Raw genomic sequence first — 19,592 nt, 5'->3', positions numbered from 1 at the left:
TCCTAGTTATTTAAACGATGCGATTCAATATATATATAGGAATAAAAAATAGGTTATTTCCAAAATATGATGACTGAACCACTTGTGAAACAAAATACTCTGCCCTGTAAACCATTTTTCTAATTACAAAATTATGTTAATCAATTTCCTATGTCTAATTCTGTTTTCCCGCATCGTCCAATTCAACTCCAAAGTAATTTTCTAAATCGCCCTATGCAACTTCAGAATAATTTTTTCATTCACCAAATACAATAACAAAGTAATACCCCGCTTAGACCATTTCAGTTTGATACAAATACCTAATCCAAAATCATTTTAGAAATCCTTAAATATTTAGACAGCCCTCTCCTAATTCTAATATCTTTAGGCAAAATCAAAATTTTCCTAATCTAAATATTTTTACAATCCCTGCTATCACTCAGCAATCCCAAAATGTATTTCGACCTAACCAGAATAAACCCTTAATAACGCTTACTACTATGAGCGGAATATCTGCAAATAAAATGAATCAATTTAGGCCATCTGTATCCCAACAATATTCTCAACAAAAGAATTTTGTCTTTGAAGAGCTTTTTAATACTGAAGCAGACAGTAGTATGAATAACGATGCAGAAATTGAATCGGAAAATCACGAAAATGATAACAGTCAAGAATTTTCATATGATGGTGGTGAACAATATTACGAAGATGACTAAAATTTTCACACGGACCCCCTGTACAACGAGCAGACATTGTACCCCATATTATATCTTCCAACAATACTAATTCTAGCAAATTACCCTACATAATATTTCCGGAAAATAATCTCAAATTTCTAATTGATTCAGGATCCACTAAAACGTTCATAAACCCAAACCTAGCATACAAATTGTATTTTAACTGTATACAGAATGACCCGTTTATCGTTTCCACTGTTTTTCAAAAACTTTTATAATTTAATTTTCCTAGAAGTGCTAAATTGGAATTTTAGTTGATTAAATCCCATAACATCTTTAATGGACTAATAGGGTTAGATAATCTAAAATTATTACAGGCAAATTTAGATTTTGTCAAAGTAATTTTGTTAACTCCTTATTCAGAAATTGTTAAAATTGGTCAATTGACAGCTAACCTGGCCTATCCCAACTTCACATTTTTTTTTGTTTTATATAACGTGAAAGTATGCGTATAATTTCACTTGTTTAGGTTAGCAGGCGATAACCCTATTTTCATAACTTCATGTGACTGCGAAAATGCGAAATTGAATGGCGAATGTAGCGANATGATTATGTCTGTTCTACCACCGAAACTGGTACATTTCACAACATCTTGGGACAACGTGACCGGAGCAGCAAAGAACGTGGAAACTCTCATTGAACGTTTGAGACGTGAGGACGTGCGACTCACAGTCGTCAAACAGCAAGTAGGATAAGTCACAGCTCGCATGCTACAAAGTTCACATGCCCAAGGAGTGCAGAGGCAAACTATTGTCACGCAGTGAAGTTTTAATGAAATTCAAAAAACCATTTTAGACCTTAAAACATATTTCAAAATCAATTAAATATTCCATGATTATAACGTTGCTATTCTGTTCAAATTCATAAAACGAATATTGAGTTCATTTACTTGCAAAATAAGCGCATTTGGCATTACACAGCAGCGAGGCAGTAAGTGAAAACAATTATCTATTTTACAAGCGGAATTTGACGCCAATTCGATGGCTCTGGTCATTAGGAAAATTATTGAACTTCGCGAAGTCATCAATAAGGATTTCGTCGGTTTTTTTCATGAGATCAGCTAGACCAGAGAAACTTCTAGGACCGGTGAATGACCCATGTTGAACTGTAGTCAAATAATCACAGGTTCATCAAAAAGTTTAGCGCGTGAACGGGAATCGATAGTCTATTCGCGAGCAGTCGATTCCGGAACGCGAAGGGATAAAGTCTGCCCTTAAAAAGAGTAACAGGTGGCAAATTCTGTGTGTTGGTGACACTACCCCCTGAGCGATGATGACTGCGACGCTCCTATCAATGTAAGTAAATCAATCTTATCTTTTCTGTTTGTTGATCTACATTGGGAGAAAGATCCTTTTTGTAAATGTTTCTATTTAATTTTCCTTTATCATATATATAATAAAGTTGTTATTGTTTTAAAACTTGCCTGTCTTGTCATCTAAGTACCTGACCCCCAGTCACGCCAAAATAGTCAATTTGCATTAAAATCGGGCGATTAAAATAAATAATTAATCAATTACCGATATAACATAAATGGTGAGGACACCGTTACCAAATTGAGCGTGACACTATGTGAGAAATACATTGCTTACTGCAAGAAGAAATATTCATGTTATATCCGCAAGAGGAAAAGACACTTTGCAGAAGACTGCGATTCCTGACAAAAAGCAAGTAATTCAGCAAATGGGAAACCACCAAGGAAGGCATTTTTGACCAGTGGTACTGGAGGATGTTATCTATGCACCAAACTTCAACATTAATTTCTTCTCGGTAAGTCATATGCTGGACAAAGGACACATACAGAAGGCAAATGGAATCAAGTCAACGTTTTATAATCAAGATGCAATATGAACACTTTAACCAATCAAATTAAATGTGGAATAAGAACTATCGACGAAATTTATACAAAATCATATACCCATTCATACGCAAAAAAGAGGTTGAAAGACAAATTAAAAGCATATTAAAACAAAGTATTATTCGGTTTAGTACATCGCCCTGGTCATCTCCTATTTGGGTAGTCTCAAAAAAGATAGGTGCTTCGAAAAAAAACAAAAATGGCGAGTGATAATTGACTATCGTAGACGCAATGAGAAAACTATCGATGATAAACATCAGCTGCCTATTATTACAGACCTTTTGGACAAATTAGGAAAATGCCAATACTTTTCGACATTAGATTTGGCAAGCGCGTTTCATCAAATTGAGATGCACGAGAATGATATACCAAAAACAGCGTTTACAACTGAACACGGTCACTGGGAAATGTTGCGCATGCTTTTCGGTTTAAAGAATGTCCCTGAGACATTTCAGCGTGTGATGGATAATATTTTGCGTAGTATACAAAACGAAAAATGTTTGGTATATCTCGATGACATTATTATCTTTTCAACGTCATTACAAGAACATCTGGAACGGTTAAGGGAGGTATTTGAATGACTAAGAAAGACCAATTTCAAAATTCAATTGGATAAATCGGAATTTCTAAAAAAGCAGGTTCCTTACCTTGGTCATATTGTGATATTTGAGGGAGTTAAACCTAATCCAGACAAAATTCAGATTATCAAAAATTATCCTATCCCTACTACCAATATTACTCACCGGCGATTTCTAAATAACTTCGCTAAATTAACCAAACCAATGACAAAATATTTAAAAAAGGAAACGAAAATACTACATTATAGTAAATTTAGAAACTGTTTTAAATTAATGGAATGGCGAATCAAATTAGAAAAGTATGATTATGAGGTAAAATACAAAAAAGAGAAATTAAATTCAAATGCTGATGCGTTTTCCCGTATAGAAATTCATGTAAAAGAGGCAAGTGATATCTTTGAATACATGGAACGGTTCAATAAACAACTAGAAAATAATAATAACCTTCTTCCTGAAGATGATAACATCTCTTTATTAGTACAACCAGACGAAAGTGTTCAGAAAATTAATGATAACCAAAATTTACAAGACGAAAATGAAACCGTGCACTCAAATAGTGAACAGGGCCGTGTCGTTAGTATACCAATTACAGATTCGCCAGTAAATCATAGTCAAAATCAGGTAATAATTAATCGAGTTATACATAGTCCCGCAAATTTATCAGTAACTAGGCTATTCGAAGATAAACAACGAATACATGACCAATTTCGGAAAATAACTTTGAGAATGATATCATAAGCTTTGTAAAAGGTTTTATCTTACCTACAGTTCAGTATCACCTATATTTTGAAACCATTGTGCGAAACGGTTAGGAAGTACTTTAAATGGCCCTCCTTAAATTTTAAAAAATTTTAATACAAATTAATTAAACGTTAATGATAAAAAAGACCTACAAGAAATTATCCGAAATTACAAAAGTAAAACTAACCATCGCGGCATTAATGAGACGGAGCACAAAATCAAAACCATATACTATTGGCCGAATATGAAGGAATCAATTCAAACCTATATAAATGATTGTCAACAAAGTAAATATGACATAAATCCTGTTAAGATTGAAATGAACGTTACTCCAACAGCAGCAAAACCATTTGAAATAATTCACATGGACACTTTTACATTGGAAAAATCAAAATTCTTAACTATATTCGATTCCTTCTCCAAATATGCAGAAGCATATCCACTGACAAGTTTAGCTTCTATTCAAATTGTTGATTGCCTAATAATTTTTTTCACCCATCATGCTGTTCCTGGTGTTGATAATGGTACTGAATTAAAAACGCAGTTATTTCAGATTTGTTAAATTACATAAAATAAAAGTTCATTTTTGAACCATCCGCAGTCAAACAGTATTGTCGTTGGATTATTAAATTTACATGGTCCTAACGGAACACCTATTGAAAAGAAATTAATGTACACGATACAAGCTTACAGTTATTTTATACATTCGGCAAAAGAAATGAAATCAATCGGTATAATTAGTGGTCATATTGATAACAACGATTCATTTAATATCGATATTAACAAAATGCGACCACATACAAAATCACAGAGAAACAACAAAACTTTTATATTCTAAATTAAATGAAACGTTGACTCAAAATAAAGAAAAATTAATTGCCCAATTAAATAAAAATCGTGATGACCCGAAAATATTTAAACCACAGTCCAAAACTTTCGTTAAATAGCATAAACGACAGGAAACTGCGAATAAGTTTAAAAAACCGAAAGTTAACGAAGACCACAAAACAATTGAAACGCCCTCGCGAAATAAATTACACATAGATAATAAAAAACTACCACTTAGAAAAATATATGATTTTAATAGTTTCCCATTGTTCTGGNACTACATGAAAACACTAATTCACTACTATGATTTAAACCCTATTCTAGTAGAAATTGATAAACTTGACTATCAGGCTACAAAATTATCAAAAGAAATTTATTTACACTCTATGTCTGAAGCATTAAACTATTTGAAAATATTAAATATAACAAAAGAAAAAGCTAAGGTAAAACTCAACGAGATCATTCCTCACGCTAAAAGAATAACCAAAAGAGGTATAATAAATGGCTTAGGTACCATATTTAAATCTATTACAGGAAATTTAGATGCTTCCGACGGAGAAAGATATGAAAACTTAATAAGGGAACTACAACAGAATCAAAACAAATTAGCAAGTAACATTAAAAAGCAAAATTCAATATCTATTGATCTTATAAACAAGTTTAACAATACTTTAACACAAGTTAAGGGCAACGAACTCTTATTGAATATCAAATTAATTAAGGTAACAAACTATTTACAATAAAATTCGATTCAATATTCTTTAATTTTTGAAGATATATTAAGTCAAATTATAAATATTTACGAAATAATTATATCTATTCTCCAGGATATAGAAAATTCTATTACATTCTCGAAATTGGGTATTTTACATCATAACATAGTAGGAACAATTGAATTATTTAACCAATTAACCATATTGCAACTTTCTTCAAATCAGTTACTCGAATACTAACTATCGAAATATTAATAAAGGTCCAGTGCTATATATATAAAAATAAAATAACTTTTCCTTTGCATTTACCTGTTATGCATCCTTACAGTTTTGACTATTACCAGATGGTAATATAGAATATAGATATATTCCGTTCCTGTATTAATATAGGGCCAATTTAAGGTTATCAGCTTAAATAATAATTTTCTACTAAAAAACGAATTGTACTTTGTATTCCAAAATGATATTTGCACCAAAATTATACCATAATTATATATGTGTAGTCAAGTTAACATTTAAACATATAAAGATAATGGTCCTTGTGAAATACAATTGTTGAGTATGAAGAACACTAATTCTTGCCGACAATATATCAAAACCAATTATTAAACAGTTGGAAGAATCGACCAAGTGGATTGCCATACTTCCCAAAGTCGAAACCATCAATTTGGTGTGTCAAAAACAAGAAGAAACAAACTCTACGGTCCATATCTAACTGATATTCCGACTAATTGTGAAATTACTATCACTGAAAGAAGAATAATAAACAAAGAAGAGGTAATCAGTCAGAACCAACTCGTGCTTTTCCCAGAATTAAAAGAAAATAAAGATTTCACACCAATCACGGTCGACACCGACTTCGACTTACACCAAACTAGTTTGGGCGGACTATCTGAGCTAAAGAAGACATCAATTGAAGATCAGCCACAAATCTCCTTCAACAAGCTGATACACACCCCTAATGTTTGAACCATTGCCCTGTATGCTTTTCTCGCGATAAGAGGTTGTTATTTTGTATACAAATGGGTAACAGTAAAAAGTACCAAAAAGGAACTAAAAATAGGTAACGAAGCAATAACCTTGGAAGACGTTCATCTGTTGCCAAACAGTGGCAAGGATACGACGAAGTGGGTGACAGGAACCCATCACAATTTCTGCGGCATCTTCGAAGCCTAGCTGGGAATTCAACCCCAGAGAACCTGCTGCATACAATCTGGTCGGGTTGCTTTCCTCAAAGCCTTCTGACAGTCATCGCGACCATGAAAGACAAACAGCTGGATGAGGTAACTGAAATCGCCGATTACATCATGGAAGCAAGCCAAACGCAATCCATAATCGCAGCTACGACCACGCCTATTCTCGCGTATGATACCATAGAACACTTGGCCAATAGGGTACATGCACTCCAAATCGATCTAAACCGTATGAGATGGCACATGGCGAGAAACTCAAGGTCAACACGAAAATGCATCTCTCCGTGTAGAAAGTCATCGGGAAGCCAACCAGGAGATCAGTGATGGCGACATGTGAAATCCATACAGCACAGCGCCGCCTATTTGTATTAAACAGAATGACATGCCAGAAATTCCTAGTCGACACTGGTGCTGACATCTTTGTGTATCCCAAGTCACTAACACCTGGGTCTCGTCAGAAATCTACGTTTACGCTACAAAGAGCAAACGGCACCAACATAACGACTTATGGTACTGTTGTTTTGTTTCTTAATTTAAGTCTACGAAAATGTTTCCCAATGCGTTTCATTATAGCTAACATCACAAAACCAATCACCGGTGATGATTTCCTTGCATACTACTAATTGCTGGTAGATTGAAGCAATCAACGACCCCTGATATCGACTTAACCATCTCATCACCTCTGGTTAAATAATCAATTGAAGCCAACCGTTCATCACTTTCATCATAGATACGAAACCTACCACTTCCGCATACCATGATGTACTTCATCATTTTCCCTCATTAATTCGATTCAGCGGCCAGATCACGTTTTCCAAACATTCAACACGGCACTACATCAATACTACCACCAATCCATCGGTAGCATGTAATTGACGGTGTTTAGCTCCGGACCGTTTCTCTGCAGCCAAGAGAGAATTTGAAACGTTGATACAGCTAGGTATCGCACGTCGCTCCTCCAGCCCTTGGACATCGCCACTACACATGGTCCCAAAGAAAGCCGATGAATGGAACCCATGCTGAGATAACCGGGCTGTCAATGCAAAAACAACCCCTGACAAATACATGCATTGGCAAACAAAACAAATTTTTCTACGATCGATCGAATTCGAGCCTGTAATCCACTTGCAGAAGAAAATGTTCCTAAAGCAGCAATTACAACACCATTTATTTGTTCGAATTTCCGTACATGAATTTTGGATTACGCATCGCTGGTTAAACATTCCAACGCTTTATGGACGAAGTTTTACTCGGCCTTGACTTCTGCTTCGCTTACATTGCCGATATACTGATCGCATTGGAAAATGCCGAACAGCACAAACAGCATTTAAACATTTTATTTACACGCCTGTATTCCTACAGCATATTACTTAATCAAGCGAAATGTAAGAAAGAAGAAGTCTCTTTTCTAGGTTACTCTGTCTCGGCAAATGGAATACGCTAGGAATACTTTACCAGACAAAGTGTCAACAATCACCAATTTCCCCAAACCAAGTACCGCAAAACAATTGCGACGATTCCTGGGTATGCTCAACTTCTACAGAAAGTCCCTGCCCAACGCCGTCCGCACTCATTCTGCTTTGAATGAACTTCTACTGGGGAAAATGGGGAAAATTAAAGTAAATGCCCCACTTAACTTAGGCGCTGCGTTACAACATTTCCACAATGGTACCTGGGAGCTCCTAGAATTTTTTCCTCCAAACTCGCTAACGCTGAGTTAAATACAGCGCATTCGACCGAGAACTTCTTGCAATTTATTGACAAATGCTCCCCCAGATAGTCACGGCATCTCAATTTCATTAGCCAGTTCTCAACGAACATTTCGAATATTTCTGGGAAAGATAATATTATTGCCGACACACTCTCACAAATTTCTGAGCTATCAACGCACGTTATTTACGAAGCTCTTTCTTCTGATCAAGAATCCGATAAGAAAGAATACCTCAAGTCAAACAAATCCGTACAACTCAAACGGATTAACATTCTCGTTCCAAACAAAGCCATTTTCTGCGACAGTTCTATTGGTACGGCAAAACCTTTTTTAACCTAAACATTTTGTTTCGCTGCATTCCACATTTCGTTTCGCTACGTTTGAACAGTTACATTCCCTAACACATCTTGGCATTCGTGCATCTATAAAACTTGTGACCCAACGATTCACTCGGCCATTTGCTAACAAAGACTGTACCAAAAGGGCACGTGAGTGTCTCCCTTGTCAAAAAGCAAAAATTACCCACCCACCCTTGGGCAAATTCGAATTTCCATCAGAAAAATTCGACCACGTCCACATTCATGTAGTGGTGATGCTACCTTCGGAAGGACACCGTTATTGTCTCGCGTGTGTAGACAGATTCACACATTGGCCTGAAGCTTTTTCCATGACAGATCAAAGAGCCACAATAGACGCACGAACATTTGTTGAATCACTACGGACCATGGTAGGCAATTTGAGTCCCAACTTTTTAAGGAGCTGTCGCATTTAACAAGCTCAAAACATATCCATACAACGGCATACCACCCCTCAGCAAATAGTATGACTGAGCGATTACACCGACAATTAAAAGCCGCCATAACGTGTGATCAGAACAGCATCTGGACTAGGATCCTTCCCACTGTTTTACTAGGCATTCGTGCTGCCTGGAAAGAAGATCTAACGACAACAGCCGCCGAAATATTATATGGTAAGTCACTTTGTCTACCAGCCAGACATATGTACAGCAGCAGAAAACATTCATCTATAAAGATCTACAAACAGTCGGGTATGTCTTGAATCGACGGAATAGAAAGATCCCACTACAGTTTTCATACGATGGTTCATATGGTGCTTAAACGGGTCAAGCATTCATTTATTTTTCAACTTCCCATCCAGTATCCTGAGACTCGCGACACAGTGCGACCAACTAGGTCAAAGACATTTACATACACAAATGTAATTTGCTGAACCATCTCTTGCCATAAGAACCATATAAATAGATTTTATATAAAGAGAATATAAATATTTCAATATATCAGTCTAACACAAGACTAACTTTTCAATGGATTATTATATAGGCGATCTCTTCTGTATACTATAAGTATTATAAGTAATGACCCTAATTTTATTTTTACAACATATGTGATATCGTTTACTATTTTAACAATAACATAAAGACCCGACCATTCCTTTCTACCGTACTTATAGTGATAATATTAATGAGAAAAATTTGTTGCTGCGGGATCTTTAACTTTCCTCACCAATGCTTTAACACTAAGCTACAAGAGGTGACAACAACAACAACAACGACAAACCGTACTTATTAGGTCACAGATTTAACTATATTAATACTATAAATATGAAACACTTCGACATTTAATAAGGGTATTAGGCCTGATATTAATCAAATATTAATACGAAAGTTCATTAGGTTGTCGTATGGTAATATTAAGTATCCGCATTCTTCGGGATAAACATTTACTACTTCTATTGATTTCTCTGGTTCGATTCTTATACCTTCGTTATTAAATGTAGAAGTCTGAGATTTACTGGCATCGCAATAGACATTCTCCAAACTCTCCCCTTCCACAATATCAATAACAGTTTCCTCCAACAACAGTTGAAAGTCCTCAGAGGTTAAAGGCGCACGTCATTTATTTTTAATTTGTTATCAATATAGCCCCGGGATACTTGATATTAAACAAGCAGGTTAATGTTCGATGATCGGCTATGATGTTAAAAGTGGTCGCGTAAAGATAAAGTCTAAAATGCCTTACAGGTCAAACTATGGCCACTAAATCTCTTTCTATTGTTGAAAATCTTCTTTCTGCCATGTTTAATGTGAGGCTTGCATATGTCACTTTCAAGTCTCTACCCATAGGGCCCTGTGATAGTACAGCCCTATCACGTATCAGTTGTTAACTTAAAAGGTTCGTTAAATCTCGGGTATTGAAGCAACGAGTGTATGGTTAGTATATTCTTCAAAATTTTGAATGAATTTACACATTCGTTAGACCAATTTAATATCTTTCTTTAAAAGCATAATATCTTTCTTTCGAAGCAAAGTAAGCGGTTTAACCAGTTTTACATAGTTCTTTATAAATTTTCTGTAGTATCCGGTCAATCCAGAAAACTTTTGACATCTTTATTTTTTTTTTGGTACAGAAAAATTGACCACAGCCTTTATCTTATCGGGATTGGATCGTAATATGTAATAAGATGGTCAAGGAACTGAACCTCTCTTTGCAAAAATCGGGCTTATTAGGCTGGATCTTTAAATTATTTGAACTTAAACGTTTAAACACTGGACCAAGCTTCTTGTTGCTGTTCTTCTTAACTGATCAAAACCAGAAGTAAGGTCCAGTGTAGTGAAATACATAACGTGTCCCAAATTGTCCAAAATCTCCTCAATAGTTGTCCGAGATGGTCATAGAGTTCAATTTACGGTTATCAATGACGATCTTCCACTTCTTTTAACTGGAGGCGTTCCCTTTTTCAGCGACAATCCACGAAGACCTTGAACAAGGTGAAAAAGATGGCGTTATAATTTTTGTTGTTCCAGTTTCTTCAATTGATCCTGTATTTCCAAACGTATTTGTGGGTAGCGGTAGGACTTTATTAAGATTTCTCACCCTTTGCTTTCTGTCCATGCAGGTATCATAATTTTTTCTGGTATAAATATTTATCGTGTGTACCCGTTTCAGTTTAGACAATAATTCGATGTTTAAGTTGTACTTCATTGGTAGTATTTATAGCAGTTGTAGGAATATACGAATTTTTGTCCGTTTTAACGTAACAAGACGGAATAATGATTTTATTTTAAATATTTAGTTTATCCGTTTGTATTAGGAAGATAATTTGTTTTTATTTGAATTATTTTCTCACATCTTGGTTCAATATTTACAGTGCTTGAAATATTTTTACAATTAGCAGAAAAAATTTAAAGAGGTGTCCAAAATAAAGAAAAATTAATTGCCCAATTAAATAAAAATCGTGATGACCCGAAAATATTTAAACCACAGTCCAAAACTTTCGTTAAATAGCATAAACGACAGGAAACTGCGAATAAGTTTAAAAAACCGAAAGTTAACGAAGACCACAAAACAATTGAAACGCCCTCGCGAAATAAATTACACATAGATAATAAAAAACTACCACTTAGAAAAATATATGATTTTAATAGTTTCCCATTGTTCTGGGACTTCAAATTAGGAAAAGCTAGATCTCAAGACTATATGAAAACACTAATTCACTACTAGGGTTTAAATCCTATTATAGTAGAAATTGATAAACTTAACTATCAGGCTACAAAATAATTAAAAGAAATTTATTTACACTCTATGTTTCAAGTATTAAACTATTTGAAAATATTTATTTAACAAAAGAAAAGCTAAAGTAAAAATCAACGAGATCATTCCTCACGCTAAATGATTTAACAAAAGAGGTATAATAAATGGTTGAGGCACCATATTTAAANACTGCCAGTTAAAATCTATTTATAAAAATACACAAGTATCATTTGTATTAAATAATTAAATTTCAAAAGCAATTGCAATGCAAAAAGTGACGTGGCAAATTACCATGTGAATATACTGGTGTGATCATAACACCCACACAAGTATGTTTCATATATCATATTTTGTTAATTCTTTGATATGAAAAATAAAACGTTAAAATCTTTTAAATTTTCTGAAGAATCTATAAAATAAACAAGACTAATAATAGATGCAAACAAAGCAAATACACAATACGACAAATGCAACAATAGAAACGTGCAAACACTAATGTATAACATATAATTATAAAAATTAACAGATTAATAATAGGCAAATTAGTAAAATTTGTTTTAACAGAGAACAAACTGATCCGACAGGACTTGAACCTTGACGAAACCCTTGTACAAACTAGAATGACTTGCGAGTTTCTATGATTTAGGGAGACGGACCATAGGTTCAACCATAATGTGGGGGGGGGGTTCTTAAAGAGAAACCAGACTAAGACAAGTCCCTGAAAGAGGGCAGCAGCTCTTTCAGTACTCAGGGTGGCAGAGATCATGAGGATCGGTATGACACTATGATGCACAATACTGTGATGTGTAAGGCAACGGGAAACCACCACATTATGATATCCCAAGAAAAACAAACCGAACTCAAATAATGGCGTTCCTTGTGTAAAGCACTCGGGACGTAAACTAGGTGCAATTATATTTCACAAGTCGGAGCGTGGAACGTTAGGAGAATAAGACAAGTAGGTAAATTAGAAAATTTTAAAGTAGAGGTGGATAGATTAGAATTAAATATAGTATGTATTAGTAAAGTCCGTTCGCCCGAAGCTGAAGACTTCTGGAGTGGAGACTTTAGAGTAGTACATACAGGATCAGTGGAAGATAATTCGGGGGTAGAAATTGTAATGCGTAGCAAAGTAGGGCAGATTATAAAAAGTTATTTACAAAAAAGCGATAGGATAGTTATAATTAAATTAAACTCGAAGTCGGTAGAAACGATATTATTGCAGGCCTACGTGCCTACATCATGTTACAGTGATGAAGACGTAGAAGCGGTATATGCAGATATAGAATACATGTTATGTTTAGTGGAAGGGCAGGAAAACCTGATAGATGTGATAGAGGTGGAAGCGAAAAACGAAGGAGAGAAAAGTAGGTATAAGGAGTTATTAAATGAAATCAGCGAAGTAAAAAAGGAATGTATGGATAGTTGCGTAGAATGGTTGGAAATAGAATAAGACAAGGAAGGGATAGAGAAGAAGGAGATAAAAATTATAACTTTGGAAAGGGAGATGGAAAGAAGGAATAAATTAGAGAAAAGAACCAACATCATTGTAAAAATGTAATTTAGATTGTATAGAAGAAAAAATTCAATTCAATAAGAATTACAACATAATGTTGGTTGGGGATTTTAATATAAGAATTAGTAATGAAAAATGTGCAGTAAGGGAGGATAAATTTCATATAAGAAATTCAAGGGATAAATATGTTGATAGGGAAGGGAAGGAATTTATAGAATGGGGGACAAGGAATGGGCTGGCGCTATTAAATGGAACAATGGAACTATGGAGAGAACAAAACTGATAAAATACATATAGATACGCAACTGGCGAAAGAAAACGCTCTGTTAGGAAGTATATGGAGAATAGGGCATATATTATGCAGGAACGATTGGATTAGAAGAAAAAGGTTGTTTGATTCGACGGTTAAAAGTATAGCTCTTTATGGGGTAGAAGTATGGGGGTGGAAGGAACAGAAACAGCTTGAAAACATTTACATGAAATATATAAAGTAGGTGTTGCGATTGGATAGATATACGCCAGATTATGTTGTACGGAGGGAATTAAAATGTGGAAAGATGGTAGAGGAAACAAGAAAAAGGGTGGTACAATACGAAATAAAACTTGAAAAGCTTATGGATGGGGATATAAGAAAGGAATTATGGAGAATATTAAATATTGGAATAAAAACCAAGTATGATAAAGAAAGGGATGGTGCATTAGACGATTTAAATTTGAGTTAGGAACAACTGAATGAATGGTGCCGAATGGGGATAAATATTGAGAAATGGTGAGAATAAGATGTAAAAAGATGATAAGGGCAGAAGACCTAAGATGCATTGATAAATCGAGATATGTGGAATGTCTAAAGGCGTTGCTATGGGAGCATTGACAGAGAGACTGTTTACCAGACTGTCCGAATAGAATGAAGGAGGTGGAAGTATTTGCAAGGTTTAGAGTAAGAAATGAATGTAGAGAATGTAAATATTGGATGAAAGAAGAACAAAATATGCGTAGGACATGTGAAAGGGGAAAGGGGAAACAATGATGCATGTGCTGGGAGGATGTGAGGAAAGTAGAGATTTTGATGATTGTAAGGAAATATTAAGTGGTAGTGGCTTAAGTCTAATCCTGCTAAAACGTATAATTAAAAAAATAAAGGGTTCAGTTTAGTTGATAAAAGGGAGGGGGCGCAATAGATAAATTCGTATTAAATGAATAAATAGCATATACATGTCTGTGTGTATGTCTGTGTGTATGTATATGTGTAAGTATATAAGTACGTGATATGTGATATGATAAGTGAGATTCGATTAGTAAGTTAGTATTTAAATTAAGTTAACTTTCTTATTATAATTGTCGTGTATGAATGAAGGATTAGTTTGATAAGAATTGTATGTATTGTGTAAATAACTTTATGTTGAAATATATTACTACACNTACTCATGACAGACGTTGTAGGGAATATCGTAAACATAGAAAAGAGATATCGGCTAGGAATTGCAATGGACACTAATAAAGAACAAGGAATAACATTACACCGATTGATGTGTAACAGGAAGTGTACAAACGTTGTACGTTGCACGCCAAATTAATATTATGCAACTAGTTAAATTGGATCGTGATTTTGTTGATGAATAAAAATTCACTGTTTTATTTAAAACATTTACTGAAACTTCTATTCTAATCAATAAAAACTAAATTTCAACGTCTAAATTAAAACTATCAAATTCGTCCGACAATGGAAACTATTTTGGATGGTTACTGGATGCAAAACTTACTTGATTGAAAGATGAAATGTAAATGTCTGACTCTTAATGAACCATGAACTAAAAACAGGTAAATTGGTGAATATTATTTTAGCGGGGGTGAATAACTAGGAATTGAATATAACACAGAATACGGAAAGCCCTATCATTGAATATGAGCACAATCGACATACAACATTTCTTTCCAGTTTATAAGGGTTCTGTGAATACCTAGGTAAAATATAAACTGGTCCTGTGTCACTAACTTATACACTATTTATAATTACAAATATGAATTTAAATTAAAAATATTTCATGTACACAAAAAAGTGAAAAACATAGGACTTAACAGAGCGAATATAAATGTAGGAGACGAAAAATTAGAAGAAGTGGCCGATTTTAGGTATCTAGGAAGTCAGGACCGAAAGAGTAGTAGGGATATACAGCAGAGGAAAGGTCAGGGTCGAGTCGCCTTCAATAAGAGGAAGCTACTTCTACGCTCGCGAACGGTTAATTAGAAATTCGAAAAAGGTTGTAAAAGGTGTATGTTTGGAGGGCGACGCTGTACGGGTGCGAAACATGGACAGTAGGCGCGGCGGAAAAAAAAAGGTTAGAAGCGTTTGAAATGTGGTGTTACACGCGAATGAAATGCATACCATGGATAGAGAAGGTTAGAAATGGAGAGGTATTAAAAAGAACCAGAGAACAGAGGACTCTACGGAAGTCAATAAGAAATAGGCGATATAGGTTGATAGGACACCTTCTCAGCCATAAAGGTCTAGTGAGAGTCATATTAGAAGCAGGAACAGGAGTTACGAAGGGTAGAGGTAGGCCTAGATTAGATTACTATTCGCAGATAGTTAAGGATGTGGGTTGTTCTAGTTTTGGGGATATGTTTAGCTCAGAATAGGAAATAGCGGAAGTGCGTGTCCAACCAGTCTTTGGACTGACGATGATTATGATAATGATGATGATGATTCTTTACCAGTTCAGTAAGGTCAATATTTACTTTTAAGTACAACTATTATGTTGAACTGTAACATTTGGAAATACGCTACGATATAACGAAAAAGACACAATCGTCGATACGGAACAACCGTCTACTTCTGGTTCTTCATGCGCCAAAGCATACCATAACAGCGTATTTTTGCCCCGCACTGAAGACTTGGTTGCTTAGCCTATCTTGACACCAGGCGCTTATAGACAAACCCACCTACAATAGTTACGATAGTAGGACGTTGAACGATGCCGAGTTTAACGAAAAAGGAATTGTTAGCGATCGTCTAGACGACGAAAATATATAATAGCTACAGACTACTAACCCTTGAAGTAGTTTTTTTCCTCAATCAAAGTTCATAAGATAGCGACTTAAATTGGGGGGGGGGGAACAATTATGAAATTTTTCATAAAGGAAGGCTAATGGTGATGGGTTATCCAGAGTTTAGATTAATCTTTTGAAATCTTAGACAAACTTCATTCAATAACTGCGGAACCAGGTGCAATAGCAGCAGTTTACTTGAACGCTTACAGAGTAGCTAATTAAAATCCAAATGAGCCAATTCCAATTTTAATGATATACACGGTCTATATAACAACTTTCTACTGATTTTACATTTTCCAAATTTTTAAGGGAAATTTGAACGGAATAGACCCTTCTGACATAAACAAAGGACTGGCTTTAATAGTTTTTCGTAAACAATCACTCGTGAAATATGAAATTAATAAAAAGTAAAAGCAACGAATTGACAAAAAAACTAACAAATTAAACAGTTTAAAAGAAAACACAAGGGATTCTATTGATTTAAAATGAACGGATCATATTGTAAAAATCAATACTAGCAGCAAAACCAAACTAAAATATGAACAAAAGAAAATAGAAAATTAAATACATTTTAAAATAACAACTCAAATTTTTCATAAAGAATAATTAAAACCAAAACGATTTGCTTCACGCAAACTACATGTTGTTCGTTTTCTTTTGTATTATCGGAACGGAAGTCATAAACATTATCTCTATCAATAAAATCCATTATTCGCAGTTAATGTTAGCTCCGCTGTTTTAATAAATAGCAAATATACTTCTGTCCGAAACGGAAATGGGGAATGAAGGATTTATAAAGCTGATAAGAGAAATAAGAGTCGAACTAAATAAAATAACTACAAAAAAATAGCCAAGAATTAAGAAATGGAAATTAAATAATTAAAGATGTATTCAGATAGGAATGTCTACAGGCGAAAAATAAATTCAAAAGCTCAAATATATACATAGACAGAAATTAACGAAAAGAAGGAACACACAAAAAATAAATAAAGTAAACAGATTATCAAAAAAAGAGGAGAGAATTAGACACAAGAAAAAGAATACATAAAGATAATGACAAACAAAGAAGATTAAAAGTAGCTTTTTAGTGTGTATCAGAATGGGAAAACTATACGACTATGACCTAATAAATTTATCAGAAACATAGATAGATGAAAAATTAATTGAAAATAAATTGACAAACTATAAATTTTTACTTGTCGAGGCAAGAAGAGAACGGAAAAGGGGAATATTAGAAGGAGAAATGACCACCGTAATTAGCAAATCTTTAAATAAATAAAATAGGATACTCATCCCAATTGTCTCTGCAAATGCCTCCATTAGGCACAATCTTTTTTTTCCATTAATGTTTCAGATTTCTTTCTCCTATTTTCCATACCATTCCCATTACCCTTATTGCTTTCTTCCTCAGTATTTTTTGTGTTCATCTAATCCATTATTTTGTTTACACTGGAATTTTAATTCCACCTTATTCTTCCTGATTTTTTTATTCGTAGAAACATTAGAAGAAGTAGAAGAAACAATAAAAAAAATAAGAAAGAAAAAGGCAGGAGAAGACAAAATTAGAAATAATAATAGAAAAAATACTTAGTAACAACACAACAACAGCAACACATATTTACAAGATAATGAAAACGATTTTGAAATCTCAATGTAACGAAGGCTAGATTAGAACTCAATTTAAGAAATACCAAGAAGTAAAGTTAAATCCCAAATCGTCGAAGAAACCCATTGTAAAATGCAATTAAGATGAAAGAGGAGTTTAGAAGTCAAGCCGTCAGCAAACGAAACTGAAATGTTATCAGAAATTATAAGGAAGTATAAGTAATAAAATTATTAAGACATAGAAATAGAATGTAAAAGAATTTGAAAAAAATATTTGAAGTATTTACACAGATAGAGAATTATAATACACAGAATTTCTAACTATTTACATAAATAATAAATTTATACAAAAGAATATTTACACCAAAGGATATTTACACAAAAGCATATTGTCGCATGTAATGTGAATGCTTTGCGTGAATAAGTATTTATTGTTTATTTTGAATTATAAACCGCTGATATTAATTTTGGAGTATGTGTAATCCGCAACAGTACCTACCACCCTGCCAGTGATGAAGTCATAAGAACCCGACTTACAGGCGGTCCAAGAATCGGGCACGTCGTCCTGATCTCGTTGTGCTCTGTGGAGGTAACGTTGTTTGTGACTGTCGTACTGGCAGGTGATGGTAATTCCAGTACGGGTGGCGCTAGGGTGGCTGGTGCTTTTCTTTCCTGGAATTAGACGGCCCTTTCCTCGTCGTTAGTATTCAAGTAGGCGAGAAATAGGTAGGTATTCGTCTGGGAGGTCGGGAGTAGTTGCCAATAATTTGGCGGGGTGAAGGGGATTTTGTTTTTCGGTATTTGTGTGATGCTTCGGGGTATGTTGGATAGGGTTTTTGTTATGATTGGGTTGGTGTTTTCGATGGCTCTTTTAGTGAAGTTTGTTTGTAGTGTGTTTATGCGTGTGGGGATTGGTGTGATATCAATGTTATCGTATAATGTGTCGGAAGGAAAGAATCTATTTGGTCTCGCGATTTTACGTAAAATACACCTTTCGGTTGTGAGTATTTTGTGTGTGTGCGATGGTGCGGCTGTGGTTAGTGATACTGCGCGATAATCTATAAGAGGTCTTACAAATGTTTTGTATTTGTTGAGAAGTGTTTTTGTATTACACGTCTTTATTCGACCGTTTATTAGAGAGATTAAGTTATCGTGTTTTCGTACTCTATCTAGTGTTTGCGATGTCTGTGTGTGGGTTTATTGGGTGTGCTAGTGTGATTCCTAAGTATTTTATTTCTGTTTTCAGTGTTAGTCGAGTGTTAAGTAGTGTAAAATTTATGTCGCGCGTTGAAAGGGATTATTTGGTGACGAGATTAGATAGAATGAGTTGGGTTTCGTTTGGATTAGGTTTTATACGCCATTTACTGAGCCATAGTTCGAGTTGATTGATTTGAAGATTGATTTTCGAGTTACATGAATTGGTGTTTGTGCCGTATGCCCAATAGACGGTGTCGTCTGCGTAGAGCCGGACTTATTGAATTATCGAGGGGCTGTGGAATGTCGTGACAAAATATGTTATATAATAGTGGCGCAAGAA

This window comes from Agrilus planipennis, unplaced genomic scaffold (assembly GCF_000699045.2).
Source record: "Agrilus planipennis isolate EAB-ADULT unplaced genomic scaffold, Apla_2.0 scaffold147, whole genome shotgun sequence".
NCBI classification, from domain to species: domain Eukaryota; kingdom Metazoa; phylum Arthropoda; class Insecta; order Coleoptera; family Buprestidae; genus Agrilus; species Agrilus planipennis.
This window is presented reverse-complemented; position numbering follows the sequence as displayed.